Source organism: Ascaphus truei, chromosome 19 (genome assembly GCF_040206685.1).
Source record: "Ascaphus truei isolate aAscTru1 chromosome 19, aAscTru1.hap1, whole genome shotgun sequence".
In the NCBI taxonomy this organism is placed as follows: domain Eukaryota; kingdom Metazoa; phylum Chordata; class Amphibia; order Anura; family Ascaphidae; genus Ascaphus; species Ascaphus truei.
In genome coordinates this window covers 15,940,576-15,958,436 of record NC_134501.1, presented here as the reverse complement: position 1 = coordinate 15,958,436, position 17,861 = coordinate 15,940,576, and the positions used below count along the sequence as shown (strand labels likewise).

The 17,861-nt window shown below is 41.6% G+C and overlaps 1 long non-coding RNA gene across 1 annotated transcript in view; it reads right to left on the bottom strand.

Annotated features, from left to right (window-relative positions):
- Positions 1-17,217, bottom strand: part of LOC142470226 (uncharacterized) — a 55,038-nt gene extending 37,821 nt beyond the window's left edge. Inside the window, exons 1-2 of the long non-coding RNA XR_012789239.1 lie at positions 17,118-17,217; positions 1,021-1,098 (exon numbers count right to left, since the gene is read on the bottom strand). This is a non-coding gene — a long non-coding RNA (uncharacterized LOC142470226). The remainder of the gene's footprint in view (positions 1-1,020; positions 1,099-17,117) is intronic.
- Positions 17,218-17,861: the final 644 nt, after the last annotated feature.

The following is a 17,861-nucleotide window of genomic DNA, read 5'->3' as shown; positions in this document are numbered from 1 at the left end:
ACATGCTACATTCTAACATGGGGAATAAAAGTGCTTCTTCTTCATATGCAATCCCCGTTTCCCAATTCATACAGTTTTCCCCCTTCCAGGTAACACACAGGGATTAGCGCTTTTCTGGAAGGGGTTACACCAAACATTACATACACCAGCCAAATTGAGCCTCACAGAGGCTGCCATTACACACGGTATTGGGGCAGGCAGCCGGGCTTCACCTTTATTATGTGAGGCCGCTACCCCTACCGTCACAATGATAAACAAGTAGGGCTGAGTAGGGCTGAGCACCTGACAAATATTTATAATAAGGATTATGGGTCATATTACTAAGCATTGCTATGCCATGAGACACCTTCATGGCATATTCTCTTTAATGGGCTGTAAATTGTATTCCAGCACCAGAAGGTGTCTTATGGCATAGCACTGCTTAGTAAATTTGGCCCTCTATATTTGTATGTATATGTCAATGTAGTCATCTAAGGATGTGTTCCATTCCAATATTTGATTATAACAGAATAGAATTAGAAGTATTATGAAATGCATGGAATAGCACTCAGCTTTAGGACTGGTTGAATGCAAACAGAATGTAGCCACACTGGTTTCAGATGTGTGTGATATTTAAATAATGGTTTGTGGATTTCTTTACATTACCTACAAAACACAAATTGATGAGACTTTCAAAAGCAAAGTCAATGCATGGTTGTTTTTTTTTTTTTACATTTAATTGGATTTAAACTTAGATCCGTTTGGTGTAATACTAGGTGGGAACAATTAAAGCTAATACAGGAGCACTTCATCAAAGTTAAACTGATCTATTGTGAATATATTGGGACAATTCCCCAGATAGTCCTATGTAACATAGCTCTCCATTTCTCACCTTTTCCTGGGTCTCCTGATGCCTAACACTGATCTAGTTACTAGTTTATTTAAAACCTTCACGCAATGCATTCTTCCAAAAGGTTTCAAGCAACTTTGCTAGGCAGTAACTTTTCTTTCAAATAATACAAGATATTTGAAAATAATTACCACTCGTATTGCTCAACTGGCGTCTTTGGCTGAAGTTTCCAGCCTTTCCATCTGGCAGGTCTTCAATGTTAGGAGGTTCTATAAATAAAACAGGGGGGAAGTTCCACTATGATTAACTTGAAGTAGCTTAGTGGTAATAACACTACCTTTCAAGTGGGGATCCTGGTCTGAATCCCAGTATCATCTCCACGTTTGATCTTAGGCAAGTAACTAAGACACCTTGCAGCAATGGAAGACACCTTCCGGGCCAACATCTCCCATTATATCTCGGTGTCTTCGGCACCAAGCTAGAGTGTAAGCTCTTTGGGGAAGTGACTCTTTGAGCCTGCACAAATTAGTGATGCGTGCACTTTGAGCACTATATCAAGACAACACTTATTAGTAACTACAAACCAAACTCTTTGAGTGTGTTACATCAAACAGCAAGTAGTTATTCACAAAGCCGTGGGTGTTTGAGATCTGGTTGATAACTGCACACTGATCTGTGTTCTGTGTCAGCATTGGGTTTTTACATTAATTCCTTTGAACATGGATGTAGATAAGGATTCTGCGGAAATACACATTTTGTACCCACAGGGAGGTTATCTTTACACTCACCAACTTCTAGTCACAAACCATCAGACATCCTATAAATCTTTGCCATGTTTCATTAGTCAGGGATTACAATCGTTTTTCAGTGTGATTACCATCACTGAACAATAACATAGAAGTTAGACTGTGTTGTAATTAAACACATGATCCTTTTTTCCAGCAGACCTGTTCATGATCCTGCACTTTTTATTTCTACAGAAGGTGGAAAGCTGGTTAACATCATTTAAATAACATTTTATTTTTCCAAATGACAGGCCCAACCTAACATCTAATTATGTTAATTGGTGAATTACATTGACTACTACTGTCTACAAAAGATGATTACGTTAGTTCAATATCTTATTTCCTTTTAACCACCTCAGTGCAGCATGGTTTTACAATAAATGCCAAAGCCCAAGCAACAAAGCACTGACACAAAGAAACAAATAATGTATGTGTGTGTGTGTGTGTGTGTGTATATGCATTGACACATAGAAACAAATGCTTGTGTGTATGTAATGACACAAAGAAACAAATAATGTGTGTGTATGCACTGACACAATGAAACAAATAATGTGTGTGTGTGTGTGTGTGTGTGTGTGTGTGTGTGTGTGTGTGTGTGTGTGTGTGTGTGTGTGTGTGTGTGTGTGTGTGTGTGTGTGTGTGTGTGTGTGTGTGTGTGTGTGTGTGTGCACTGACACAATGAAACAAATGATATGTGTGTGTGTGTGTGTACACTGACACAATTAAACAAATGCTTGTGTGTATGCACTGACACAAAGAAGCAAATGTGTGTGTGTATGTCCTGACACACTGAAACAAATGCTTGTGTGTATGCACTGACACAATTAAACAAATAATGTGTGTGTATGCACTGACACAATTAAACAAATAATGTGTGTGCATGTGTGTGTGTGTATGCACTGACACAATGAAACAAATAATGTGTGTGTGTGTATGCACTGACACAATGAAACAAATGCTTGTGTGTGTATGCACTGACACAAAGAAACAAATGCTTGTGTGTGTATGCATTGACACAATGAAACAAATGTGTGTGTGTATGCACTGACATAATTAAACAAATGCTTGCGTGTATGCTGTATTTGATGAGTTAAAACAGGGTCAGAATAACAAGCTAAAGAACTACAATTTTATGAGCAAACAGGTCATTTTGTCTGGGTACTTTGTATGTATCATTAGATTCAATTAAACACACCACTCCATTGCTTATCATGATCTTTCTTTGTTGCCAACATCTCTGATTCCTTACTCTACAATTTCCTAGTATTATAAGTGATAGGTACAAATCTGCAGCAACTAGATGAGGACAATCCAAAGATATACCATTTTTCATTAACTAACTGCTAGTCGGATTTGTCAATTATGTGCGTCTTCCCTGATATTTGATCCTTTGTATGTGTGTTGACACCTTGAGTTGGGAAGGGTCTACAATCCATTAATTTAGCAAAAGTACCGTAGCCCAAAATACCATCCCAGAACCTCCAGTCCATTTACCAGCACTGGCACTTCCACTATTTTGCGCTGGTCCTCTATACCAGGGATGGACAACTCCAGTCAAGGGCCACCAACAGGCCAGGTTTTAGGGATATCCCTTCTTCAGCACAGGTGGCTCAATGAGTGGCTCACTGATTGGGCCACCTGTGCAGAAGCAGGGATATCCTTAAAACTTGAGCTGTTGGTGGCCCTTGAGAACTGGAGTTGGCTACCCCTGATCTATACTGTTCCCCTGATAGGATTTGGGGAGCTGTGTTTCTGCTTCCATGGCCCAAAAATACATTTCAGAGGGAAATTTCTGCTTTAACATGACTGTGCTCCCTGATTATCCCATCCCAAAAATCTGGGTTTAGTTTATAACCAATACTCCCTAACATTCAAGCACTAGATCTCAATTCTTTAATGACCCTCCAGCAACTATTTGTCAGTCAATATAGTTAAACATACAGCAGAATATTAATGAATAATAATAATGAATTTAGGGTCTATACCCTGAGCATTAACTTCTTCTTGATCCCAGCAGCCCCCTGGGTTTCTATTGACATGGCTTGCAATTAGCGTAGTCAGTTACCTCAGATACAGTATACTGTATTTCAAGTGGGGTTATCACTGCTATGGTTCTTCTTAATGCAGCTTGTGACTTCATGGGATAATCCCTCCTTGTGCCAAGGTATATAAATATTGTTATAAATAAGGTGGACGAATATCAGGAACATGTTTAAAGCTGCAGTTCAGTTTTTTTTTTATTTTTATTAATTTTTTTACTTCAATAGTTTCATGTGGGCAATCTCTAATTACCTAAAAAACTGCATAGCTGCCGGTCAATTCGTTCTCCGTCTATTGATCGGCAAAGTTTGGCGACATCTTTAAATATGGGGAATGTAAATCGTTGCTATAGGAACAAGCATGCGTGTTAAAATAGAATACAAGAAAATTGGTCTTTCAAAGTTGTTTTTTTTAAAACAGAAAATGCTAAAAGTATTTTTTCTTACTACAGAACTGATTTATTAAAAAAAACACACATGCAGGATATTGGCTGAACTGCAGCTTTAATGGGTCTGAAGCGTCAAATGACGCTGCGGGTCATGTGATGACATGTCATGTGACCCGTTGCCATTGCGACTCGGCATCAAATGACGCCGCTGGGTCATGTGAGGTCACGTCACATGACCCTGCAGCGTTGTTTAACGCGGCGGCGCCGAAGCTGGCTGAGTCACAGTAAGTGAAGTCACGCGGCCCCCCGCCATTTAATTTAAATACCAGCGGGCAAGAGTGTGGGGCCTCTGCAACCACCACACCCCCCAAAATCTCACGTGCCCCCCAGTTCGCGCACCTCTGGTCTAAGGGTGCACCCCTGGTCTAAGAGAAAACACATGATTCACAAACCCTTTCTCGTTCAGATACCATTAAGAAATGTACGTTGAAATTAAATTCCCAAAAAATAAAAGGAACTATACCTTTGCTATTGACATGGTTAGATTTGTTTAGGGAAGCCCGTTAGACCGTTAAATAATTTACAAAAGGTTGTTTTCTGGCCAGCTACGTGGGATTGCACCTTTAATATATATGATAACTTGTCATGGCTGAGAGGTTTGTTTTTGCAACTTCACGACCCTTTTTTTTGGAACCTTCGGCACACCACACAAATGTACAAATAGCTGTAATGATTGCACTTTTGCTCAAAGAAAGATGTGATTTTCGAATTCCCTCCAAGTTCATTCGTATTTGCAGTAAAAGAGAATGAATGCAAATGGATCTGAACAGCTATTATGAATAAATGATGCATGCCTAACAACTAAATTCGTGGTTTACTGAAAGAATATTGTTGCAAAATGCTTGTTTTTACGACTTGTGGAAAGTAATTAATCGCCGAACAGGCGTGCTCTACCACTAGTCTAGAATGATTGCAGCGAAGATTATTCAAGTGAAGTGTTAGTGTTCCTGCAATCTGGTTTTATATATTTAAAGAAGAATTGACTCAAAAATGCAAATAGAAGAATATACCCAGAATCCCTTGCTGCAGTGCTGTGTGATTATGGGGCTTGTCTGAGACATCAGAATGGGCGCATGTGTTCTTTATTATCACTGTGCATGTTGTTGTCACCTTTTCCTCACCATAAAGCCTGGGTCCCGCTGCTTCCGACGGCCCGTGCCGCCGCGGACCACCAGCCCCTTTCCTGTAGTGTGGAGGTCCCCGCTGGCTCCTTACTACTTGGCTGACTGCGTGCTGTGACGCGTCAGCCGGCCGGTGCTGCAAGCTCCCAGTAATTCGCAGCTCTGACGCGTCACGTGGTGCGGCAGTCAGCCAATGAGGGAAGGAGGGGATGGAAGTAGCTAAGGATGGGAGGCGGCTTGGGAGGGGAGCAGGGAAGGAGCTGTGTGTATGTGTGTGTGTATGTGTGTGTGTATGTGTGTGTGTATGTGTATGTGTTGTGTGTATCTGTTGTGTGTATGTGTTGTGTGTGGGGGTGGTGGAGGTGGGGTGGACGGCACCACTGCACCACGATCTTCAAAGTTTTAACACGCCCTCCCCTCCCACTCTCGCACCCCTCCCGCTCCGGCTCCCTCAGACATCATATCGCGGTCAATTGCCTGTCAGCGCGGGCGCGCTGACTGAGGGAGCGGGGCTTTAGCCTTACGTATTAGTGTACCTGATATGAAGCCATGACCTGCTTCACAATGCCAAGCCAGCAACCCTCACATGATATACTACCCCCAAGGGTCAAAAATGCTGTCTGCGAGTAGATTTGCAGGTTGTATACTTCTTTAACCCCATCTGTACTTTATAACCCATGTAAAACAGCAGTTCTGAGCTTAAAGGGATCCACATTCAAGTGGATAGAAGCAATAAGTTCTGTTACATCAGGTCTCCTAATGTGACGTTACCTAAAACAGGAACCCTGAGGTTAATGCGTATTCTCAAAGCTAATTATATGCAAAAACAACCGTTGGTCTACATCTCATTAGCAAATGTGAAAGCCTGCGCTTTTAGTGCTGGCGGCAAGAATGCATTGTCGCCGTCGTCAGCGCTTATACTGCACGCGATGGCGACAAAGCTACAAAGCGACAGTGCTACCAAAAATCTGGTAATCACTGATATTTGATTTTTTTCGGTGACGGTGTCCCCTTGCGGACTAGGGGTGCTCCCCCTAGGAGCTTCTTTGTGCCTCCCCCTTTTGTGACGTCACTGGCCTTGTAGCCAGCACCTAAACTTAAAATATAACTTTCGCAATGGCGACGGCTGACGTCATTGGTCGCGTCACCGTCGTCGGCACTATAAGCGTCACTTATTGTAGCATAATGTTGCGTTATCTTCCAATAACCGAACATTAAGTATGTCTTAGCGTTACTCTGATACAGAACCTACAATAGGTGTTTTACTCAAGTTGAGAAAGAGAGGAGAGGGAAATAACACAATATTAGTTTCACCATAGCCAACTGTGGGGTTCCACCATCCAGACAAGTGGTGTTCAACCTTTTTTCTCTCGGGGCACCCCTAATCACAGGGCTGAATTGCTGAGGCACCCCTAAAACAGGGCAATCAGTCATAGAAGAGACAGAGGGGCAGAGAATCATAGGAGACAGAGGGGGGAGAGAAAGAGAGAGAGTCACAGGGGGCAGAGAAAGACAGAGAGTCACAGGGGGGAGAGAAAGTCACAGAAGATACACACAACAGGACAGAACAAATACACACAGGACAGACACCAAGCCTAACCTCTCTACTGCCCATGCTTCGTCCTCGTCTGCTTGCCCCCCCGCACACCCCCAGAGGTTCCTGACACCACCTCCTGATTGGCAGCTGCTGGGTAATGCAGCCTATCAGGGTGGAGTAAACTGCCCAGCCCCCTAGCAACTGCCCTGCTTTCTCCCTGCTTTGGGATATCCGCAGCACCCTTTTCATCCTCACACGCAGAACCCTGGTTGGGAAACACTGATCAAAACACTGTCGAATCCCAAGTTTGGGGTTTGGATGGGAATATAATACCAAATTAAGGTATGACCTAACTAACATAACACTAAGTGCCCACGTTAACCTTAACGGACCTCTGTGCATATGCAGTGTTATGCGAATGCATCTCTTATTATCACTAACGGACATTATAGTTATCTCTTTATGGGAGAAAACATGGTATGTTAGAGCAGAGGTGTGCAAAGTGGGGGAGGGGGCGTGACATTTTCGGGGGGAGGGGAGGTCTCAGAGGCCCCGCAGGCTTCCCCACAACATTTAAAGAAGACCTCTGTATCGTCCCTTACATGCTCTCTGGCGACTTCTGGCGACGTGTCGCCATGGCAACGCAGTGTCAAATTATGCTGTGGGGTCACATGACATTGTGCCGTCAAAAGCCGGAGAAAAAGTAAGGGGGGAGTGGCAGCTGGGGGAGAGATCAGGTAGGGGGGCGCAGACAGAAAAGTTTGCTCACACCTGTGTCAGGGTATTCTGCTTACAGAGTACTCACATTACCTGCTATATTGTTGTATTGCATTAGTATACAGTAAGTACTCATCTTTACCTCACTTTAGTAATGTATATTGGCGCTGAAATAAAGCACTTATGTCTAAATTCTACGGGTCCACACAGGATGCTCTTTTCCGATGAAAACCCGCATTGATAAAATAAAGACTTGGCCATATAGCAAATTATCTGCATTTTGTATGTTTGTTTAATAGCTGCAAATATATTTAATAACTGGTCATATGTGCCCTACATACTTGCAAACTGTTTTTAATGAGTGGTACTTTGGAGCATACATAAGGCATAACACCCGGTACTTTCCAAATTCTTAGGTTGACGTGAACAGAACTAAATGGCAGCCATTTTAAAGGTCCTGAAATAATTTTACACTAGCCTTTCCAAGAAATATATATATAAAAAAATGGCGATGACGGTTTGTTTAAGAATCTAATTTTTACTCCAACTGTTACTCCAGCTTTAAAGTTAAAACGCACGAACTGTAGAAAAAAAAAGTCAAGAGAAAGTTCCATTGAGTGTTTTTTTTTTTTTTTTAGATTATATAGACTAAACTGCTACCATCAGTAGGAACTTAATTTAGGGTTATAATTAGGGTTTTGCATTAAATAAGGACAGTTAAGTATGTCTGGCCTGAAGACACTCCACACAAATGAAAACCAGACATTTGGCTCCTGACATTGGCACCGTTTGTAAACACCAAAATATACCAGTATTTGTGCAGTGCAAAAGTGAACACGCTCATTAAATGGGAATGAATTCTTATTTGCCAACAATGCATGACTGAAAAGGCTTATAGATAGACATTCTGCTCATATCCATGTGTTATTGTTTAGGTTGATTTGCCTTTTAGTGCAGCAGAATTGAAACACAAGGAAGTAGTAAGAATTTTTTATAGTCTATTTTATAGTTGTCAACATGCCTTGTAAGTAGAGTATCAATTTAAAGCACTAAACACAGAGTGGATTTTACTGAGCAGCGCTGTTTCTGCAGTTTCCAGGGCTGCGGTATTGTAAGAAAGTTAATAATACCGTTTCAGACAGGTTTAGATCAAAATTATTTTATATATAATGCTGCAGAGTATGTATGGTAGTCCTATATGTAGAACGTCTCTGGCATTCTGTTTTATTTGGGGAGGGGAGCGAGGGAGGTTCCGGAGGCACTAAGAGACAAAGAGGTGACAAGGACAGGAGCTCAAGGTCACAAGGATTCTGCCCCTGTGAGCAAAACTATTTAATCTACTAGAAGAACAGTAGCTGCATTACATGTCATGGTGACCTCAAGTCATCAGATGCAGAAAATATATTCACAACGTCTTACAACGTTTGAAGACATGCAAAATATGCATTTTTTTCCCCTCTTATATTTTTATGTTGGTTTATGGTCATAGGAAATTTGTTTGGCGTATTTAAAAATAGGACGTTTTTACCACTGTAAATCTTACAATCCGGTAACAATAGAAATTAGAAGTCAGGTAAATGCATGTAAATTAGTGACAAAATTCAATTAAAAACTCAGAGTCCACCAGGTCACGTATTGTGCTCCCCCGATGGAAGTCTGAGCATCTCACCGGGGCACACATCACGCTGCCTTAAAGTTGAACAAGTTAGGTTATAACTTTTGAAGAAGCAATTATGATTTTATTACATCTACTGCGCTGATGATTAATGCTGCAAGCCCCAGGGAAAACGCATCCTATCATTTGCAAACACACACTATAATTATGCATACCTCTCCAGGTACTGCAATCTGGGACCTAACAAAGACGATCTTTGACAAGAAGTGCCTCACTTGTAAAACATTACAGATGTGTTATCATATAAATGAGATAGCTCTAACGTGATAGTGTCCTAATAAATCTTTGGCTTAGATCGCAGGCAAGATATGTCGCAGGCGGATCCAAACAGTCACTTAATCTTCTCTACAAACTGTTTATGTTTCCAAACACCATATAATAATACATGCTTCACAGAGCTTTGATAGCTCGTGGATTAATGTGGTCTGTTTTCTTATGGGTCATTTTAGAAACACTCATTTTGTTAAATGATCTTTGCCAGTTGCAAGGTTATACGCTCGGTGCACTTACAGACTGCAGCAAACAGAGAGAGAGAGAGAGAGAGAAATAGATGATACTCCAAAAATCCTTCAATTTGCTTGGGTATTTATTGCACCTTTCCAATAAAAACAAAAAAACTGGGGACGAATAAAGCCTGCTTCAGTGTTTGTGAAGCTGGGAATTAGGTTATGTTTACCTCTCGTGAAATTAGGAATGGGGAATTAATCCAAGATATTTTGATACAAGTTGTTGTAAGAAATAACAATCAATTGATTAAACCTGTATTTAATATTTCAAATGTAACCGATAGTGAATACAAAGACAATCACGATTCCATCCTCATCTCACACAAGTTCCCAAACCTACGTGTTTGCCCTCTTCTGCAGGAATGTGCTCAACTCAAGGGTCTTGAAAACTGGGCTTTCCAAAGTGTTCAGTCCATTTACAAGTGTCCTTTAATGCAGTAAGTTTATTTTACACCTATTAAATCTATTGTTTAAACCAGCATTCAGGGTGCCTCATTTCTCTGTTTCACCACACGCCCCATATTGTACTTCATTGTAGAATACGTTGGTACCGTATAATGAAAAGATAACAATCATTTCTTTCTAATAGGCAGAATACCAAATCCAACAGGACTGGTTGACCCCCCCCCCCCCCCCCCATAATTCCGAGCCATCTGTTATTCTTTGAAGTTCTCACACTTGACATTTAGCCTAACGGTGACAAAAACAGAGCATAGGTATAATTACTTTGGGCTTCTCACCAAGGTGTCTCTCCCACTTGGCATCTTTAGCTTTGGTCCTTAGTGAGTTTTGGAGTAGGACTCCAGATCATAACCCCTATAATCAAAAGGTTATTTGACAATAATTGTAGGGATCAGTGTGACATCTTCATCATTACTGCTCCCTGCAGAGATCATTAGTTGTACTCTCATCAGAGAGTGAAAACGGTCTCCTGACATACAGTATGAAGTTGTTTGTGAAGTGGTTTCTAAAAAGATGTTAACTAAAAATCTAAGCAGTGTTTCAAAAACCGGCCCTAAAATATCAAAATGTAACCAAGATGAGAAGTCCCAAATAAATTCTCAGCAGTCCACCCAAAAATATCTTTCAATTACAAATCACTTCTTCCTTCCTTTGTCATAAACATCGTTACGCTGTTAAATTCCTCACTAGTTTTTGCAAAAATATTTATCTTATAAAAATGTTATGGGTTCGTAACCCAATGGGTGCCAAAGGGCTCTACATATCCAAATGGATCCATCCATTCTGAGTTTTTAAAGAGCTTGTTTGTAAACGAGATCAGATTGCTACAACTTTGGAATTGCTAAATATCTTTTATTTCTCATGGCTGTGTAAAGCCCTAATTAGTCCCTGCAGTACGGGAGCTGGGTGTTCATTGTGCCATATTTGTCATTGTGCTTTTGTAAGTCGCACTTCTATGAGTCTGCATTTGAAAAACAATCAATTCCATCTGTAGCCTCAGAAAACAACAGAAGGGAACATGTTTCATCATGCATCCGCTTTATTACAGCGTTTATTAAGGAGCTACAGCTCTATCCACTGCTAAGGTGATGCTATTTGTACACTTTAAGCAGTGTGACTATTTTTCTAACACAGGGCAACTTTCAGTTCTCAACGGCCACCAACAGGTTAGGTTTTAAAGATATATCCCTGCTTCAGCACAGGTGGGTCAGTCGTTGACTGAGCCACCTGTGCTGAAGCAGGGATATCCTTAAAACGTGTAGGAAAAATGGGTGGTAACAGCCACAAAGAGTCAGGGTCAAAGGTAATGAAAAAATGATTATTTATGGAAAAACATGTTAAAAAAAGGAGGGGTAACGTGTGTCGTATCAAGTAGTCTTGGAACGCGTAGGAGAGCGTTACCCCTCCTTTTTAACATGTTTTTCAATAAATAAGATTTTTTCATTTCCTTTGACCCTGACTCTCTCTCTGTGGCTGTGACCCTGACTCTCATTTGGATTGTTACAAGCAGCTGGCACGCCAATGCGCCATCCTCGGAGACAGATTATGGGGCGGTAGAGGAGGAGATGAACTATGAGTAGGAGTCTTTTCATTTTTGTCTAGGGACATCCCAATGAGGCTCAGAGGGCTGGATCTTTTTCACCCACTCTTTGCCTTCAGGGTATATCTGTCCCTTCTCATACACATTATTAGACTCCTCACCCATAATCATACATATATTTTTGGAAGAGTGTACCTCACACCCCTCTTTCTCTTTTTCAAGAGTACTATGTCTCCGCATAATATATTTTTTATGTCAACATTTGGGATCCAGTACTTGAACACCCAGTACCACTACTTTCTTCTATTTCATATCCTTAAAACTTGACCTGTTGGTGGCCCTTGAGGACTGGAGTCCTGATCTAACATATCTGCAGCAGATTTACACATTTCTGGCTTTTACATTTATGGACTTCCCATAGCCCCTCAAATGTTTGTTGGACTTCATGGCAATTTTTTGTTAGACCTTAATAAACATTTCACCCACCGGATCGAAACCATCATCAGCCTTCCTGATCACATGACGATGCTTTGAGTGGATTCAACATTAGAAATGTGCCAAACCGTCCTAAATGCATTTGCAAAATATTAAGTGTTCTTTTCCCCCTCAAATTCGTTTCCCTGCTAAATTTTTTGCAAGGCTCATAAATTTTGCCAAATTAGTCAACTTTCAGCTAAATATCACCAGACCGTGACAGAAACATGGGGTGTGAGGCCTGGTTTTAATCTCAGCTTTAAGAAAATATATTGCTTATTCTGGATTTCGTAATAAGCCAAATAAATAGAATTGCAAAGCACACTGACTTCACGCTTAGCGAATCGCTTGCGAACTCCGCTGCAGCCGCAGATTCTTTTGCGACTCAAAAAAGGCAACTTTTGCGTGGTTCGTGACTTCATGCAACAGCCTCGCACATCCCTATCCGAGAGGAATTCATATTGTGTTGTAGTTTTATGGACCTCAGCCAGTGATGTGTTTGGGACCCCCAGGTCAGGTAAGGGCCAGGTGGTCACTGCAACTACACGTGAGAATCTGTTGGAGTTTGGTTTGCCAAAATGTCTGCAAAACGTTTAAGATTTGTGCGTCTGAAAGTTTATACTCCTGAGGAGTTTGAGATTTCTCCAGGTCAGCGATGTTAGCGCTCGGGCAAAACAGAGGGAGAGACGACAGACTATTTTGCAAAATGCTTCAGTGTGAAAAATGTTTCTCATCTCTACTTATAACACTTTTTAATATGCCGTGAAATGTTCCCCTTTCTTGTCTTTGGACCTGCCATCTACGTGCAAGGGGAAGACTAATTCATAGTGTCCTGCAACCTGTAAGGATTTTCCCCTATTTTGAGTCTGCTAGCATTACTCAGTGTAAGATTGCAACATTGTTACTCCCTTGTTGGCTTTTCAGCCAGTTGCCTTGGCAACACTCCTTGCTCTTTTGTGAGATGGACTGCCCCTCCTCACCTTGCTAGTTGGCATAGTCCTTGACTTATTTCCTGTTTGTCTAGGCAAGCATGCTCTCTTTTCAGCCAGCAGCCATCTTGAGCAGTCACCTTTCTCATCTCCTCTGGTAAAGCTATTGTAATTTACCTATCCCTGATATCAAACTATCCCTGATACTAAGCCCTCCTATATACCTAGCATTACCCCACTGCCATCCTAGCTCCCTTTCCCCTCCATTGCTCCCATGCCCCACTTTTTTCCCTCAGTAACTTTTCCCCTTTTTATTTGTATTGTTGTTGCCCAAAATAAAGACTTCAGCAAATAAGAAGCTTCCCTTTGCTTGGTATATGGGATTTAGTTAAACTGCTCACGTGCCACAGTGAGCTTGGGACAGAACACATAGCATATTGAACAGGAGCCTATATGACAGATAACATCATTTGAAACTGGTTTAAAGCTTATAACATAAATACAATCTCCAGTGTTAACAGTTACAAAATGAAAGTTAAGATTTACTGTAGAAAGCAAAACAATGCTTGTAACCTTGTTAAATTAAACTATATAAGAAGCTCAATGTAGACAATCAACAGATGTTAACTAAATTGATATCACTGTATTATGTCAACAAGTACCAGATACACTGCAGGAGGTTCAGGTTCATTAAACGAGAAAGAGGAGTTTTTCCTTCGTACCTTGTAAATGTGTTAAACTGTTGTAATGTAATCTTAGAGATTACTGTAAAATTTGAGTTCAAAGTGTTTGTTCAAAATGTCCTCCTCCTGCTGAACGCAAGTCCAAAGACGAGAACGCTGCTGTCTGATTCCATAATCGATCCAGCTGCTCCCACTCGCTTCTCGGCCTTTTGGCTAAGATCAAGTGTAGTGTCTATCCTACCTGTGACAGGAGTAGGATGGACAGTGGCACACATTTGGTCCTCTGGCCTGGTCGAGTGGTGGGATGAGCCCAAGATTCCTTGGGTCCATACACCCCGGCATGAGTAATTCAGAGAGGAGGTTCTTAGTAGAGTGTCATCCGTGTGAAGCTCACTGTGGACAAGGTTATGCCCTTCCGCAGCGACACACAGGTACATCGAACAGTTCCCAGCATCAGACCTTGGTTTCTACAGATTTACTTCCCTCATTCACATCGCTCCTTGGCCTTCTGGCTCCTGCTATGGTCGCTGTAGCAGTGCACCCACTCTACACATAGCACTTACTTTGTGTTTGTGTGTGTGCGGAGGAGATGCAGTGATGCACGGCTAGTCACCGTCTCTCTTTGGAGAGAAAACGACCTGGGTGAGTAGCCTCCGGCCGAAAACAAAAAGTCTTGGACTTTCTTGCGGGCCTTCTGGCCGAAGAGGAGGATGTCCAGAACCCTGATGGAGGATGGCGTTAAGAAACCCTTGGACCTTCCTGGCCATCAGGCTGAAGATCGTTGACAGCAGAAACAGGACTTGTTCGACTTCGGGAGGATAGTCTCAAGCAAGAGCACCCAAGTGGCTTGAGATCACGGGGGAGGGGAAAAAAATGTCTTTGAGTGTTTTCTCTGGCTTTGCATATAATCCCATGCTGTGCTTAAAAGCTGTGTTATCAGCAAGCATTAGCTTATAAGGGTTCCATGTAAAATGGTTTCAGGCAAAAGGTGCCACGATGTGCTCATTTGCATGTCATTTCCCAGAATCCCTTGCTGCAGTGGAAGCACTGTAAGCCTCGTGATAATGGTGAAGGGCAGGGTTGTCCAAGACATGTGCCAGTGCTCACAAGTGATCTTTTTATTTGCAATATGCAATACGGTGGAGGTTTCTTGTTGCCTTTATCACCCACCATAACTTAAAATGTGATGGTATATATCTTCAAATCTGAGGGTATATATATATATAACTTAAAATGTGATGGTAGATATATATATATATATATATATATATATATATATATATATATATATATATATACAGTGTTCGACAAACCTATACATTTGCTCGCCCCGGGCGAGTGGATTTAACCCCCGGGCGAGTAAATATTGGCCCAAGCAGCACACGTTTGGTACTAGGTGGCGAGTAGATTTTTTTGTGTGGCGAGTAGATTTTTTTGGTGATTTGTCAACCACTGTGTATATATATATATATACACACATTTGATTGAGGTTACATTGCAGCTTTAAATTACTTGATTAATATAGATTTTTCGGTAACACCAACAAAATGTCTATCTAATAAAGTAATTTGATTCCTTCACATTCAGAAAGGTTAGCAGCACCAATTCCACAAATAGCTCTCCTGTAGTGAGCACGAGGCGTCGGACCCTCTTCGCTGTGAATGAAGCTGAATTATATCTGAAACGGCAGCAATTTTCTCCTGAGAGGCAGCTGCAGTCTCAGGTTCTGTGCTTTCAGCCGGCCTGCTCTGGGTGCATGAAATCACAGCACGCTGGGAGATTGCCCGGGACACAGTATTACTACTTGTACATAGAACCATAGAATGTGGCGGCAGACAATAAGCACTTCGCTCACCCAGTTTCCTATCTGCTGTAAAACCTCTCACCCTATTCCATCCTTGGCTTGCTCACGTATTTAAGATGACCTCAAGTCCAGGGTTGTCACCACTCCGGGTTTTGACCACGTATCTCTGGGCTTCGGGTTTAGCTTGTTAATCTCTGGTTGGCGGCGTGTTGTGGTGGCATCTCCCGGCATCCTATGGCATTGTCCTGCATCTCCCCCTCAACTCCCGTGAACATGGCTGTGTGGTGTCAAAGGACAATGCATTACATGACAACGGGACGCTAGGTGATGTCTCAGTCACGTGACACCCGTTGCCATGGTAACGGGATGCTACGTGACGCCGTGGCGCTATGCGGTGTCTCATTGCCATTACAACGTGACGCCACGTAACGTTGTGACATCATGTGGCGTTCCATTGTCATGGCAACGCGGCGTCATTTGACGCCACGCAGCCATGTTTACGGGAGTGGGAGCCGCCGCACCACCACGCCGCCGGTAAGAGAGAATATTTTTTACACTCATCTCCGGGTTGGCCTTCAGTAGAAGGTGGCAACCCTGCTCATGTCTACCCCAAGTGCTACAGTATGTATATTAATGGCGCTATATAAATAAAGACATGCATACATACATACAACTTTTGTATTATAATTATATTGTTGGTATTTAAAAAAAATCAGTCTAATAAAAACATTTATCAGATCCAATTTTCAGATCACGCGTCATATGTCATAACTTCAAGCTGCCCTTATTAGCTGAAGGTTCCAATGTCAACCAATGGGTACAAAAGACAAACCGTGGTACAAATCAGCTCGAACAGGTGGTCCTCATTAGAAGCCAAAAACGACATCCTGCACCTGCTTGAGTAACGCCCAAAATTTCAAACAATGGCAAAGGTTTATATTTTATTGTAAATATGTGGCCTATAATATTAAATTCATCTATATTTGTTTGAATCCAGATGAAACCCTGAGACACTAAAATGTGACAATATTGTCTTAGGTGTAATTACATTTTCAGGTTCCTGTGGAATGCTCAATGAATTAATAAATGCCCTTTGTACACAGGGATTTCAAGGGGATGATACCTGTCATAATAAGCAATCACTGGATTATTCTAATCATACGTTGATATAATAATTCATTTAAGAAATCTTCTTGTATAATTAAAAGCCATCTGTGGCACAGAGCCGGGCTTCCCTCCCAGCTAAATCTCTCAAACTCACTCGAGAATTAATTTGGAATAAAATCCAGGAGGGAAATAAAACTCTTTTTACCCTTTTGCTGCCAGAGGTGCCTGCAACGCACTGCAAAGCAGCGAAAGGGTTAAAGGTACTTGCCGTTTCAGGCTGAAAATTCCGGTGCATGTAGTGATGGGCACATTTTTTGCCAAAATTCAAATTTGCTGCAAAACTAGGGAGTTTTTTGTTACATTCAAATATTCGGAAATGCAAAAATAATCGAAAGTTTGCAAATTTGCAAAGAAAACGTTAAAAGATTGAAAAAAAAAAACCCCCAAATAAAATACGCACCATATGAATATTCTCCCTGGACTCCTGTATTGTTTTCAGACGTTACCGATATTTGTCCCATACACAAGTATAAAAGAAATCCAAAACCGTATTATGCAATTTATCTGGAAAAACAAACAACCAAGAATAAGCAGGTTAATCATGCTGGAGGCTAGGGAAGGAGGTAGTCTGGCAGTCCCAAATATTCTAAAATATTCTAAAATATTATGCCTCTCATATGAAGCAAATGGTTTATTGGCACTTCCCGGGAGGATTGTACTCTTGGGTGGACTTGAAAAGCTCAATTAAAAAAAATGATTAGGCAGCCCTCCTTGCTGTGGTCGTGTTCTGGGCCGGGCCTGGGGAGACGGCCTCAACCAGCAGTAATCGGGCTTTACTTTGAAAATCTGGCAGATGGCAATAAATAAGTATAAGGTGATGTCGGATCCATCCAGGCTCACTCCCTTATTTGGTAACCCAGGGTTTCTCCTGGGTTTTCAGGGACAGGGTTATGATACCTGGAGGCATAGAGGGATTTTAGAGATGGGAGATTTGTTGGTAAAAGATAAGCTAATGTTGTTTGAGGAACTGAAGGAAACGTACAATCTATCCCAAACTGAGCTGTTTAAGTACTGTATATGCAGGTCCGACATTTTGTAAGGGAGGGTTTTCACGGTGTAGAGTTCCCTAGACCCACACAATTCGAAGACTTATGCAAATCGAGAACATATCAAAAAGGGCTAATATCATCCCCGTACCAGGGTT